This window comes from Elephantulus edwardii, unplaced genomic scaffold (assembly GCF_000299155.1).
Source record: "Elephantulus edwardii isolate Elephantulus edwardi_28Jun2011 unplaced genomic scaffold, EleEdw1.0 scaffold00123, whole genome shotgun sequence".
Classification (NCBI taxonomy): domain Eukaryota; kingdom Metazoa; phylum Chordata; class Mammalia; order Macroscelidea; family Macroscelididae; genus Elephantulus; species Elephantulus edwardii.
The window spans coordinates 8,467,297-8,472,965 of NW_006399873.1; the positions used below are offsets into that span (position 1 = coordinate 8,467,297).

The window sequence follows — 5,669 nt, forward strand, 5'->3', positions numbered from 1 at the left end:
GTTGAAGATGTTATAATTTCCCCCATTGATATCTTTAATTTCCTTGTCGAATACCATAGATAGCTGGTCTATTTCTGTATTCTCAATCCTGTTCCATAGGTCTATGTGCCTGCCATTGTACCAGTATCATGATTTTTTTTCCTTTTTTTTTTTTTTTTGTTAATACTGCTGTGTAGCAGGTTTTTCAGTCAGGGAGTACCTCCAACCTCATTTTTGTTTCTTAGACGTGTTTTGCCTATTCAGGGTCTCCTGCCTCTCCAAATAAATTTGATAATTTCCCTTTCAATCTCCTTGAAAAATGTTTTTGGTATTTGGATTGGGATTACAATGAACATGTAGATTGCTTTTGGTAGGATTGTAATTTTCACATTATTGAGTCTTCCTATCCATGAACAGGGCACATTTTCTCACTTCTTTAGGTCTTTTATTGTGTCTTACAGAAATTTGTCTTTCAATATGCTATTCTAAGCCATTTTCTGACATTGCCATGTAGCTGTATGAGATCTCATTACTTTACCCACCTCCACTCACTAACCACTGCTATGCTATTGTTGTTCTTATGTTGTGTATCATTCAATTGGAATATACCCATAGCTGACTCTCAGGCAGGTTTTCAGAGGCATTTAATTTCCAGGAGGAGATTGTCCACCCTTCTCCCATAGAGAAACTAGTGAATTTGAACTATATACTTTCAGGATTGCGGCACAGCCTCTTTGCCATTAGGCCACCAGAGACCAGTGATCCCACACTTCCCTCTCTTGCTTTCCCTCCTTCTCTCATTTCCATTTTAACCTTGTACACACATCTTACTCAATTATCTTCCACAGTGTTATCCTTTTTTTTTAAGGTTGCAAATCCTGGTCGGATTTATTTATAAAGCAATAAATATTAGAAGCACAAATAAATTGCACGTGTGTAAACAAACTGCACAATGATTGATGAGAGGTGAGGGAGGGTGTGGGTGGTTCGTTAAGATTCCAAGAAGCATAACTGTCATCCCCAATATTAGGTAGATTAAGAGGGAAGGCATCTTAGAAGCATTTGCGGTGGACAATGGATGGGCCGGCTTCCTCATATTCTTGCTTGCTAATCCACATCTGCTGGAAAGTAGTGAGCGAGGCCAGGATCGAGTCCCCGATCCAGAGTACTTACGCTCAGGAGGAGCAATAATCTTAATCTTCATAGTGCTGGGAGCCAGGGCAGTAATTTCCTTCCGCATTCGATCCGCAATACCAGGGTACATGGGGTGCCTCCAGACAAAACGTTGTTGGCATACAGGTCCTTGCGGATACCAATGTCACACTTCATGATACTATTTTAAGTAGTTTCATGGATGCCAGCAGATTCCATACCAATGAAGGAGGCTTGGAAGAGTGTTTCTGTGCAGCAGAAGCACTCATTGCCAATAGTGATGACTTGACCATCAGGCAATTCATAGCTCTTCTCCAGAGAGGAGGAAGAGGCAGCTGTGACCAGCTCATTCTCAAAATCCAGAACCACATACCACAGCTTCTCTTTAATGTCACGGACAATTTCTCGCTCAGCAGTAGTGACAAAGGAATAGCCACGCTCAGTGAGGATCTTCATGAGATAGTCAGTGAGACCCCGACCAGCTAAATCCAGACGCATGATGGCATGGGGCAAAGCACAGCCCTCATAGATAGGGACATTGTGGGTGACACCATCCCCTGAGTCGAGAACAATGGCAGTGGTACGGCCAGAAGCATACAGAGACAGCACTGCCTGTATGGCCACATACGTGGCAGGGACGTTGAAGATCTCAAACATTATTTGGGTCATCTTCTCACGGTTGGCCTTGGGTTCAACGGGGCCTCAGTTAGCAGGATGGGATGCTCCTCAGGGGCCACACGCAGCTCATTGTAGAAGATGTGGTGCCAGATCTCCGTGTCATCCCAGTTGGTGATGATACCATGCTCAATAGGGTACTTGAGAGTCAGAATACCTCGTTTGCTCTGGGCCTCCTCACCTACATAGGAATCCTTCTGACCCATACCCACCATAACTCCCTGGTGGCACGGGCGGCCGAAGATGGAGGGGAAGACCTGGGCACGTCATCGCCCACGAAGCCAGCCTTCATCAGCCGGAGCCATTGTCACACAGCAGAGCGATGGTGTCCTCATCGTTACACATATTGGCACAGCTTCAGCGAGGTCCTGTGCGGTTGGGCTGGGCTAAGTCAGGCAGCGGCAGGCGCAAGGTGGGGGGTGGGGCGCAAGGTGCATGGCTTTATAGTGCGCTGATGGATGGGGTCAGTTGGAGCAGCCGGGGGGAGAGGTGAAGGACCCTAATCGGCCACCTTGCCTTATTTGGTCGCCCCACAATATTGTTCTTATCCAATATTTATACTTATGTGGCTGAGATAATTTTACTCAGTAAAATGCTTTCTAGTCTTTCCCAAGTTATGTAGTATTTTAGGAAATGTCTGTTCCTATGTGTTGCATAATATTCCATTGTGTGATTGAACCACTAGTTTGTGAATCCACCAGTAGTGGATATCTTAATCCTCTAATTTACTGATGGAAATTTGAGCTGCATCCATCCACTTACTACTGTGAATATGAACATAGGTGAGCAAATGACCATTTGTGCCCCCATTTTGATTGCCTTGAGATATATTCCTAGTATTGAAATAGCTGGGTCATGTGGGATTTCTATGTTCAGCTTTTTTAAGAGAGACACCTACCTGCCATCCATAGTGGTTGTGCCATTTTAAAATTCCACCAGCAGTGCATAAGAGTTTCAATTTTTCCATATCTTTTCCCACATTTATTGTGTGCTGTTTTGTTGAACTGTGTTATTGCTGCTGGAGTGAAATGGTATCTTATTGTTGTTTTGACTTGCCTCTCTCATATTAACGTTGACTTTGTACATTATCACATCTATTTCTTGGCCATCCAAATATCCTCCTTTGTGAAATGTCTTTTACCCATTTGGTATTGGGGTTATCAGACTTTTTATGTTGAATCTCTGTAGTAACTTTGGTTATGATACCCTTATTTGAAATGGCACTGACAATTTTTTTTAATCCAGATCAGTGAGATTTCTCTTGGAGAGGGACATCATGTTTGGCAGAGTTGAGGGGCGGGCGGTGAAGGAGGGGAAGACCTTTGGTGAGATGGATCGATTCTGTGACTGGAGAGGTGAGAATAAGTCCATTTGAGGAGGCTAAGTTGGTACAGGATAGAACAGCATTTAGAGCTCTTGTACATAGCTCAATATCAGCTGTGAAAACTAAGCCCAGAGCTGATTGTGGAACAGACCCCCCAACTACTCATATGCAATTTCAAGCTGAAGCTGAGGAAAATTACTCTGAATCCACGAGAACCAAAACATAACTTTGAGTCTATCCCACCTGGATTTCAGAACCATCTCAAGAACACGTTTGAGGCCTTGAGCACAAATGAACGAAGACCAGATGAGTTGTGGGAGGATATCAAGGGTATCATCCAGGAAGAGTGCAAATGGTCATTACAAAGACAGAAGAGGAAGAAAAGACCAAAATGGATGTCATAAGAGACTCTGAAGATTGCACTGAAGTGCAGAGAAGCCAAAGCAGAAGGAAGAATTCAAGATACTAAAGAGCTGAACAGAAGATTTCAAAAGGCAGCTCAGAATGACAAGAAAATATTACAATGAAATGTGCAAGGAGTTGGAGTCAGAAAACCAAAACGGTTGAGCTTGCTCAGCATTTCTTAAGTTCAAGGAACTGAAGAACAGATTCAAACCTCCAGTTGCTATAAAAAGGATACTTTCAGCAGAATATTAAGTGATCCAGGAGGTATCAAAAGAAGATGGAAAGAATATACTGAGTCATTGTATCAAAAGGAATTGGCAGACACAGAATAATTTAATGAAACAACATATGAGCAAGAACCTATGGTGATTAAGGAAGAAGTTCAAGCTGTTTTGAAAGAAATAGCAAAAAATAAGGCCCCAGGAATGATGGTATACCAATTGACATATTTCAGCTAACAGAAGCTGCCCTGGACATGCTCACCAAGTTGTGTCAAGAAATCTGGAGAACAACCACTTGGCAGACTGACTGAAAAAGAACTATATTTGTTCCCATTCCAAAGAAAGGTGACCCAACAGAGTGTGGAAACTACAGAACAATATCATTGATTTCACATGCAAGCAAGATTCTACTGAAGATTATCCAAAAACGACTGGAACAGCACATCAGCTGAGAATTGCTAGAAGTCCAGACTGGGTTTAGAAGGGGTCATGGTACTAGGGATATTGTAACTGATGTTAGATGGATCTTAGCTGAAAGCATGGAATACCAGAGGAATGTCTATCTGTGATTCACTGACTATGCAAAGATGTTTGACTGTGTGGATCATAACAAACTGTGGCTGACTCTGAGAAGAATGGGAATCCCAGAACACTTGATCATGTTAATGTGAAACTTATACTTGAACAAAGAGGCAGTTGTCAGAACAGAGCAAGGACACAGTGCATGGTTCAAAATTGGGAAGGTGTATGCCAGGGATGTGTCCTGTCTCCATCTCTTTTCAGCTTGTATGCAGAACAGATCATCTGGGAGGCTGGGCTCTATGAGGAGAAATGTGGCATCAGGATTGGTGGAAGATCCATAAACAATCTACGTTGTGCAGATGACACAACCCTGCTTGCTGAAACTGAGGAGGACCTGAAGCGCTTGCTGCTAAGGGTCAGGGACTGTAGCCTTCAATATGGATTGAGGCTTAATATTAAGAAGACAAAGATTCTCACCACTGGACCAATTGGTAGCATCAGGATGGATGGTAAAGACATTGAGATTGTTCAAAGCTTTAGTTTGCTTGGCTCCACAATCAACACTCTTGGCACCAGCAGCCAGGAAATTAAAAAACGTATTGCCGTGGGAACGTCTGCTGTTAGGGACCTCTCTAAAGTACTCAAGAGCAACGCTGTGTCTCTGGAGACAAAGGTGCTTCTGGTACAGGCCCTAGTCTTTGCAGTCACTTGTTAGGCATCAGAGAGCTGGACAATGACCAAGAATGGTAGAAGGAGAATTGATGCTTTTGGGCTTTGGTGTTGGAGAAGAGTTCTGAAGGTGCCATGGACTGCTAAGAGAACAAACAGATTCATCCTGGAGAGGGTTAAACCGGACTGCTCCTTGGAGGCAAGGATTCTGAGGCTTCGTCTGACATACTTTGTTCATGTTGTATGGAGAGACCGGTCCTTGGAGAGGGACATCATGCTTGGGAGGCTGGAGGGCAGGCGCAGGAGGCTAAGGCCATCTGGGAGGTGGATTGGTTCGGTGACTGGGGCAATCAGGATGAGTGTGTCGGTGGCAATGAGATTGGCACAGGACAGAGCAGAGTAAACTCTAAAGAGCTGTTGTACACAAAGTAGCTATGAGTCGCAAGCGACTTGACGGCACATAACAACAACAGCAACAACATAGTATTTCTAGTGCCACAGCCTCTTCTAAATATAGTCTGCACATATGACAGTTCTCTGTTGATGTCTTATTTCAGTCAATTTGAAGTAATTTTCAGCATCATCTTTCTTTTATGTGATATTAATGCTATTGGTTGATAATTTCCACATTGTGGAATCATCATTTTTTTAATAGAAACAAATAAGGGAATATCACGTGGTTTCAAATTAAGAAAGTAATTTGCCAAGATTCTATTCTCTCT

General features: G+C 43.1%; 1 pseudogene; it reads right to left on the reverse strand.

Annotated features, from left to right (window-relative positions):
- Nucleotides 1-1,031: 1,031 nt before the first annotated feature.
- On the reverse strand, nt 1,032-2,151 carry LOC102866496 (annotated as a pseudogene).
- Between the last annotated feature and the right edge of the window lie 3,518 nt (nt 2,152-5,669).